Source organism: Puma concolor, chromosome B3, assembly GCF_028749965.1.
Source record: "Puma concolor isolate L17-30 chromosome B3, mPumCon1.1.hap2, whole genome shotgun sequence".
NCBI lineage: Eukaryota > Metazoa > Chordata > Mammalia > Carnivora > Felidae > Puma > Puma concolor.
This window is the reverse complement of record NC_141672.1, coordinates 108,002,010-108,010,977: the sequence shown is the minus strand read 5'-3', so window position 1 is coordinate 108,010,977 and position 8,968 is coordinate 108,002,010. Positions and strand designations below refer to the sequence as shown.

Sequence of the window (8,968 nt, the reverse complement as noted above, 5' to 3'; positions counted from 1 at the left end):
GATTCTGTGTCTCCCTCTCTCTCTGCCCCTTCCCCACTCATGCTCTGTCTCTCTCTGTCTCTCAAAAATGAATAAATGTTAAAAAAAAATTAAAAATAAAGCCAGTCTTGAGCGAAACTGAAGCCAATGCAGCAAGGGAAGCAAGGAGAGAGCAAGAAAGATCTGGTAATGCTGAAGTTACTGGTTCCAAAATTTCCTGAAGCCTCAGTTCATTTTTCCCCCCATCTCCCACTTTCAGTTTGATTGTTCAGCCATTTTTCTTGATTTCCTTGAACTAATTCTTCTCCTTTATTTTTGCCCAAGCAAGTTCAGGTTGGGTTTCTGTCACTTGGAACCAACAAATCTGGATAACATAAATATCATATAGTCACAACTAAACTGGACTGCCTGCTGATCCTGAGCACACTTTTGCTTATGCTGTTCTTTGTGCCTAGATGTTTCCTATTCCCACATGTCTCAACTAACCACTCAGTCTTCAAGGCCTCATCCCTCATGCACTATCTCTGATCCAACTGTAAAAATTAAACTATCCCCCTTCTAAGCTCCCCAGTCCTTTAATTTTTTTTTTTCAACGTTTATTTATTTTTGGGACAGAGAGAGACAGAGCATGAACGGGGGAGGGGCAGAGAGAGAGGGAGACACAGAATCGGAAACAGGCTCCAGGTTCTGAGCCATCAGCCCAGAGCCTGACGCGGGGCTCGAACTCACAGACCGCGAGATCGTGACCTGGCTGAAGTCGGACGCTTAACCGACTGCGCCACCCAGGCGCCCCACCCAGTCCTTTAAAAGGGGAGAAAAGTTATCTTATTATACTCAGAACTCTCTAACTTGTGTTATAATTATTTATATATACACCCTCTCTACTATTTTCTTTCCAGAACAAAGATTTGCCTTGTTCATCTTGTTCCCACTGTGCTACCACAATGTCTGGCATGGATACCACTGTATAAATGTTAGTTCTTTTCTTCTTCCCCTTCTCGTGGTAGGCACACTGCTTTCCTGTAGCTTCATTATCTTCCCCTGGCATCAACATTCCATTGCCTGCTGCTGAGTGAGAAAACGTTCATCTGCGTCTGCCCCAGGCAGTTGTGTTTTGATGAAATAACACTAACAAACTGTTGTGGAAAGAATTTAATTTATCTGAAAATGGTTATTGCATTGTAGGCTTAAGGAACTATGTGAGAGAATTGGTTAGTGCCGCTTAGATGGTGGGTTGCCCTGGTATATGTGATATTTCATCTAGAATGTGGATTTCGAGTGGGAAATCCACTTGAAGGCTTGTATTCAGCAAGAAGGGACTCCATTTCCCTAAGGACTACCTGTTTTTAGTATCTCTGCTTCCTTTCAAACCTCTTTGCCAGATCAAGTATTTGTTAGTGTTAGTGAGGAAAGAGGTAATGAAGGTGTTCTCATATGCAGATATGTTAAAAAAAATTCCAGGCAACTTTTGAGGCTTGGGGGTTGGTGTTTTGAGAATACATTATTATCAAAATACGTAACTTTTTATATTTAGCTCTCAGCTTCCCTCTCAGATTCTACCACCTGGATGAAGTTCTCTCTCTTCTGCAATCTATATTCTCTTTTCTGAGTTCTCAGAATATTTATTTCTCTGCACTTTCTTTTAGTTTGCATCACACTGCTTTTTAGTAATGGCTGTGTGTGTGTGTGTGTGTGTGTGTGTGTGTGTGCAAGTCTTTAAATAAATTTAACTGGTTTTGAGTTTGGCCTATTTCACATCTTACCTGTACCCAGAGAAAATTATAATGCTTACACACTGGTTAAAGGATGATGTATTCCAGGGGACCTATTAAAATACCTATCACACATTTACAAATATCAAGTTACAATCAACATCTTGTCCTTCCTTTGTATCCTGCCTCTTTGGAGGAGCAACGGGATACACAAGTTACAGAAGTTGGGCACCTGACTTTACAGTTTTGCTCATTCAACCAATGAAAAATATATAGGAATAGAATCCACATTGTTGGTTATTTAGCTATCTTTTTATGGATATGTATCTCCATCTTTCTTTTTGTTTTATTTTTTAATGTTTATTTTTGAGAGAGAGAGAGAGCGAGAGCAGGGGAAGGGCAGAGAGAGAGACACACAGAATCTGAAGCAGGCTCCAGGCTCTGAGCTGTCAGCACAGAGCCTGACATGGGGCTTGAACCCACGAACTGTGTGTATCTCCATCTTTCATTTTCAGAACCGTAGAGGGCATGGACCTACTTTGTATAGCCTATAGTTCTAGTGTGATGTATTATACACGGTAGGCACCGATAAATGTGAGAAATGATTGAATGATACATACACTCTCTTACAGTTTCTTTGCAGGATAACATGACTAAGAATAAAGTGCTATTAGTCATCTGAAAGTCTTTTTTGTAAGGAAGTGGAGTATAAATAAGCACATAAATAAGAATAAGGTATCATTATCACATTTTGGAAAAGCCTCTTGGCCTCTGATCTGCAATATTACCAGGATCAGAAAGACTGGCTGAGGGAACAATTGGGGACCAAGAATGTGAGGTAGAATTCATTCTCTTTTTCTGGTATTTAAACACAAGCTGTAAGAACAAAATGTTTCTAATTAAGATACCACTGATTTTTCCCTCCATTAATTCCATTTTTCTTCCAAGCTAATGGGTGTATATAATGACTCCACATCAAAGACTCTTCCCTAATGGTTTAAGAGATGTGAGTTTTATTAGAACAAAGCAGAATTCACAAGCCACAACAGAGCAACTTGTCAAAGTTATTTCGGAGTTGATTTACAAATCATTCTTCATTGTGTGTGCTGTGCTTCTAAACCTCCTTCTCCAAGATTGCTTCAGCTCTTTGCACTTCCTCTTGCTAAGTCCTTCCCCTCCATACTCTTCTCACCTTGCACTCTCCTCACATAATATTATAATGATCTATTTTCTTCCCTATCACCTTCTATTAGACCAGAAACTCCTTGAGGGCAGGTATTAAATCTTGCTCAACTTAGTACATTTGGTGCCTTGCAAAAGCTCTGATCTCTTAAAAGAATGAATGATAACAGTGCCTCACATTTATACGGCACTTTAGACTTAGAAAGCAGTTTCCTATGTTATTTAACTTCCATGATATTCTGAGGCAGGCAAAAAACCCATTATCATCCATTTTTACAGATCTGAGAAGTTCAGAGAGGCTGTGTAACATAAGGGAAAATAGGCTGCAATTTCAGGAGACACCAGAACTAATGACTATGGATTCCAGCTCTGGAGTCCTTTTCTGAACATTGGAGCTGCTCGTTTTCTGAGCCATGTGGCAAAGGCAAAGCAGACTTATTCCTTGAATGCTTTTAACTTTCTGCCTCCACACTTTGCTCCTCTCTTGGGCCTCTTTTACTTCTGACCTAGCCTTCCTGATAGGGAAGTTGAAAGATTCCATAAAAATCTACTTTTTGTTCGTTTCCTACTTCTATTCTTGCTGGGACCTGCACCCCCACTTCATACATGCCTCATAAAGCAAATAGTGTATGTTCTCCTTGTAAGGGATGAGGAGTTAATTTCTTTAGAATATATTACATCTAAGGAAGGACCAGGTGAGAAAGACCAGAGGAAGCCATCATCTGTGTATTCCAGACCACCAGCGCTAGACATCTCGATGCCAAGAACCCCTAGCTCCAAGAAATAAGACGTAGGCCCTTGTCTTTGTTCCAGTGGGTTCCTGGATGCCTGAGAGGACATGCACACTGGACCATAATCCTTAATAAAAACCCCAGATCCTGAGCAAAGATGAGACTCTCTCTCCTTCCCTTTCTGTACTCTACGCCTTCAATAAACTGCGTTCATCTCCTGCTGACTCCTATTTGATTTCTATCTTGTGAATAGCCAGGGACCATCTTGGCTGCTCCTGTGAAACCCCCTGTGGGTCCTCAGTCCATCACTACTTTTTATTTAGGAGCCACATATTTCCTATGTGCAGTTGAAAAATGAAAAATATATACTCTTCTGTTGATTCTCCAGTTCCTCTGCCTGGGACCTCTTCGTTGAGGTGTAGGATTGTGGAATATGTGGCATGAGATGGGTATGATGTGTATTTGTGGGGAAAAATGTAGCCGACTGGTGTGGCACTGAGCAGTGCACGGCTCAGAGGACTTTCAGGGCAAGTCCCCAAATGATGAGGCCTTGGCTTTGAGTTCCCTCTAACAGCCCCTCCCATCTCCAACATTTTTCTCTAGTGGAAATCTGGATAAATTGAACTGGTAGAGTTGGGAGAATGATACAATAAGACTCCAGAAGATGTTGATATAAATATTAAAGAGTGTTTAGAAAAGAAGTGGAGTGGTCAAGGTGAGGGTGGAAAGCCAGGGTTTACTTGCTGACATTAACTATATTTGATAATTGTCTGCAGTTGCACTCAATTGTCTAATTGTTCAATTCTCCTTTGCACATAGCTCTGAGGGTGGAAGCTAAGGAGAGGGAAGGAGGGACTCTCTTAAACGGCCTTTAAAATAAGCAGAGTCCTTTTCTTTTCTTTTTAAAATTTTAACATTTATTTATTATTGAGAGACAGAGAGAGACAGAGCATGAGCAGGTGAGGGGCAGAGAGGAGGAGACACAGAATCTGAAGCAGGCTCCAGGCTCTCAGCTGTCTGCACAGAGCCCGACGCGGGGCTCAAAGTCACAAACCGCAAGATCATGACCTGAGCCAAAGTCGGACACCCAACCAACTGAGCCACCCAGGTGCTTTTTCTTGAAAAAGAATGAGTAAAAGCAATAGTTTTACAATCCAGGAAAAATGAAATGTCATGGGATACTTGAGTGGCACAGATGCCTACATCATCAGCAAGTTAAAATGAGAATGATAAGGGACTTGTTGGCCTTATCTCAGTTTCACATGCAATATCCCCATCATAAAGCACTAGCAATATCACTCCATGTATACCCACTCCCTCACATCTAGTTTACCAGAAATACACAGCATATTTTATATATAGAAACTTAAAAGTTATACACATAATAAGGCCTACCATTTAAAGAGTAATTAATATGTGCCAGGAGCTTTACATACATTTACTCCTCACAGGAACCCTGTGATAATAAGAACCAACATTATAAGTTGATAGATAAGGAACCGAGGTTTAGGGAGGTCAAACAACTTGCCCAAGGTCATATACCAGGTAAGTAGAACTCCAGAATTCTCACCTACGTCTGATAGTGGACTTGGGCCACACTGCCTCATATATATCCAATTTAACCACTGGCAAGCACTCTGTCTTCTGCCTGTATCATAATTTTTTACATGAGTAACACATACATGGCTTGTATGTTATGAACTCCTTTTATGTCCCCAATTAGATTGTGAGCTTCTGGAGGGAAGAGAAAGGCTTCAGATCCTCACTCAGTTAAGCAGTAACTAAGTAGAATATGTTTAACAAAGGACACCAGGAAGATGGCTAGAAATGTGGAAGTCTAGTAGTAAGAAAAGATAACAGAAGGGAGGAGACAGGAATATATTCTTTCAATAATTTAATGAGGACCTGGACTGCTGTTAGGTGCTGGGTGTACGGTGATGACCAAAGCCTGTTAGCGTTCCCACCCTTCACGGGACTTCTTTGTGAAGGTCTGGGTCATGATCAAGGATGTAAGTCACCCAAGGGACAATTTAACTCGGTGTTCCTCAGCAGAAAAGAAAACTAAGGAGTGGCAGGCCCCAGCATCTGCAGGGTTCTAGCAGTCCTGCAGCGCAAAGACATAAATAAGATAGAAGTATGCCAAGTGAAACACTTTTATATGATTGAACTTGACCGGCCAGAGGTTTAGGGCCATGTGTGAGGGGAGATAAAGAGCGCAGAGAACCAGGCGCGCTTCCGAGATAAAGGGGTGTGGTCGCCCCGCCCCTGCTGCCAGCTTCCCCAAGCGTCGCTTCTTTCGCCCAGGACTCTGGGCGGTGAGGTCTTCTCCGCCCACCACGGGGAAAACGGGGACTGCTGGATGGCCCCCAACTCCTCACTCGCCCTTGTGAAACGTCTCCAATTGTGCCTCATAAGCAGAGTCCAGTCCCCGCGGGTGGACGGGGTTGTCTAGACTCCGCGAAGGCTCAAAAGGGAGGTCAGGGCGGTGCCGAAGTCCCCAGAACATAAGCCAAACCCCCGCCCCCGCCATTAAGTCTCCTTCCCTTTTCCCCTCCTCCCGCAATCCCGCGGTGGAGCTCCTCCTCCAACCCCTCTAGCCTCCCGCGCTGGGCTTTGGGGGGGGGGGGGGGGGCGGGGTGTGGGGGAGGGGGGGGCGGGACGAGCGGTCAAGACTGCGCGAGAGTACCGCCCAAATCCCGCGAGACTTGCCTGCTGCCGCCGCCGCCGCCGCCGCCGGCGTCGCTGCCGCCGCCTCTTACGTCTTTCCCTTTGACAAGTCGCCGCTGCTGCAGCAAAAATAAAGGACGCGGCCGCCGCAGCCGCTGCCGAGCCGAGCTCGGGTCGCCGGAGCCGCGCCCCACGCCAGCCAGCTCCGGAGCCGCGTACGGTAACGCCTCTTCTTCTGCCCTCCTGGCTGCCTGTGCGTGCGCCCCGCCGGCCCGGCAAGGCCGGCCGGGGCCGTTCCCGGGCCGCGGCCGAGCGGGGCCGCCGGGGTCCTGGGTGGGCGGCAGGCGGAGGCCTGGGGGAACCCTCCCGGCGTTGTGCGCGTCCCCGGCTTCAGAGGCCTCCCGCCGCCTGGGCGCCTACAGAGCCGTCTTAGAAACCCAGCCACTCGCACAGGGACCCGCCCCTCCAGCGGCTTTTTGTACCTGTCCCTGGGCCCTCGGGGGTCGCGTCTCTGACCTTCTCCTTCACCCCTGTATCCTCTGACGAGGGCCTTCCCCCGGCCGGGGCTGGGGTCGTGGGGCAGCGGCCCGACCCTGTTTCGGGAAAGCCTCGACCCCAGTGCCCCCAGTCACCGGCCGCCTTTTGAGGTGGAGATTGGGACGACGTGTCTTTCTCCTTTGCTCTGCCTTTGGGTGGGGGCAGCTCATCTGGTACACCTTTCTCCAAATCTCCTGCCTCGGTAGAATAACAATTTATAATGCCTGTGCTACCAAAAGAGGAGACGAGATGCATTGTTTAGTCTCTGGGTGAGATGAGGATGATGAGGAAAAGAGTTGTCCCAGGGAACATGTTGAAACCTTTTCTGTGATGAGTGGCAGGTTCTTGGGAGACACGAGGACAGGAACTGGTACCACCTTTCCCAAGAGATTATGTAAAAGACCTGCTCTCCGGCCCAGAGAGCTGTGTGCAGGGACAGAATTTGCCTTAATTTTAAAATAATGTCTATAGTACTGTAGGAAATATGGATAATCAGAGTTATAGGAATACCAAATCTTAACTAACTCGTCCTTGTAATTCCATTTCCAGAAATAGCATTTCATGGTTAGCATTTTGGTGTATTTCCTAACAGAGGCTTAATTTTTTCGAATAATACGTGGCTCATCATTGATTGGGACTTCCCCATTCTGTATATGTTTCAAAATGATTTGTTTTATTTGAGTCACTTGGGTCCACTTAAGACTGGTTACTTGTTCATTATCACTGGTTGTACTCTGTCATCACTGTCTCTTTCATTGGACCCTCTTCCAAAATGATTGTTAGTTAAATGGTTTTAAAAATCGAAAGTTAAACAAGTGTTAACTGCTTGGATCTAGTACATATATGTTTTTACAGTTCTTTCTTTGGTGGGTGCTGAAAAGGAGCAGTGTTTGGGGGAAGCAAACTATGATTATTCACGGTGGGGAGAAACCTCTTTTCCTCAAGGTTTTATAACATTGATTTTCATTGGTTATTTTTAGACCCAAATCATTATGTGACATTGTTTGTCATAGTGCCTTTGTGATTGGGATAGGATGGATACCTGCCTTTGATTATGCACGTTTCTATGGTGTGAGTTTATACAAGCAAAATTGAGTGTCCTAAGTGTCTGTATGCATGTACACACACGTATAATGCATCTACACATGGGTATATCTTGGAAGTGAGTTCAAATGTATTATTTGAGAAAAGAAAGCATTAAGTAGGGAAAATAGTAGTCTTGTAATATTTCTTTCAAATTATATGACAGTATTATATAGCAGAATGAAACATCTAGGGAGGTTGAAAATCTAGTGGTTTTAAAAAACATGATAGATTGTCATTTGTCTGCAGTTGTTATTGGAATGGATTAAATGGCCTATTAAGGCCTTTTGTAATTCTAAACTTATATGAATTTTGTTTTTCCTGAGGTTCTCTTATCACTTTGCTTCTTAAATTTCTAGTCATGCTGTTTTGCATGTGACACTTAGCCATTCATTTGCTGGTCATGTATTCCACTCCCTATGCAGGCGTCCTGGTGGTGCATGGAGGAGAAAGCAAATGTGTCACTTAGTCTGTTTATTAATATAAACATCTTCTGGGGCGCCTGGGTGGCTTGGTTGGTTGAGCGTCTGACTTTGGCTTGGGTCATGATCTCACGGTTTGTGGGTTCCAACCTTATGTGGGGCTCTGCACTGATAGCTCAGAGCCTGGAGCCTGCTTCAGATTCTGTGTCTCCTCCCCTGTCTTTGCCTGTGCTGTCTCTCAAAAATAAATAAACATTAAAAAAAAAAAAATATATATATATATATATATAAACATCGTCTGCAAATCCTATTTGATTAAAGGAATTTCAAAGACTTTGTTGTTGGTTGGTCTGGATTGGTTAGTAGAAGATGTAAATAATAAATAGCAGTAGAATTCTAAGGTTTCAAGCATTTTTTTTCCTAAAAGACATTTTTTCCCCCAAATACTCCTTAGTATTTAAATTAAAAAGAATGACTCGATATATTGAACAGTTGCACTGTTAAAATTTAGATTTTCAGTAAGATAATAGTAATGAAGACTTTGTGATTTGGGGTATGGAGAGAAGTTTGTGTTAAGATAAAAGCATATTGACTTGTGAAACATTTTGAATTTTATAGTTGGACAACTATGTAATAATAAGTAAAAAACTTACTA

At 43.7% G+C, this 8,968-nt stretch overlaps 1 protein-coding gene across 11 annotated transcripts in view; it reads left to right on the top strand.

Moving 5' to 3' along the window:
* The first annotated feature begins 6,315 nt into the window (after window positions 1-6,315).
* The window catches only part of HERC1 (HECT and RLD domain containing E3 ubiquitin protein ligase family member 1), a 189,982-nt gene continuing 187,329 nt past the window's right edge, over window positions 6,316-8,968 (top strand). For 9 of the 11 annotated variants that reach the window (XM_086710904.1, XM_086710902.1, XM_086710905.1 and 6 more), the window contains exon 1: window positions 6,316-6,491. The gene's annotated coding sequence lies outside the window, so the exon portion shown is untranslated. The remainder of the gene's footprint in view (window positions 6,492-8,968) is intronic. The other 2 variants (XM_086710897.1, XM_086710906.1) reach the window with 2 other exon arrangements.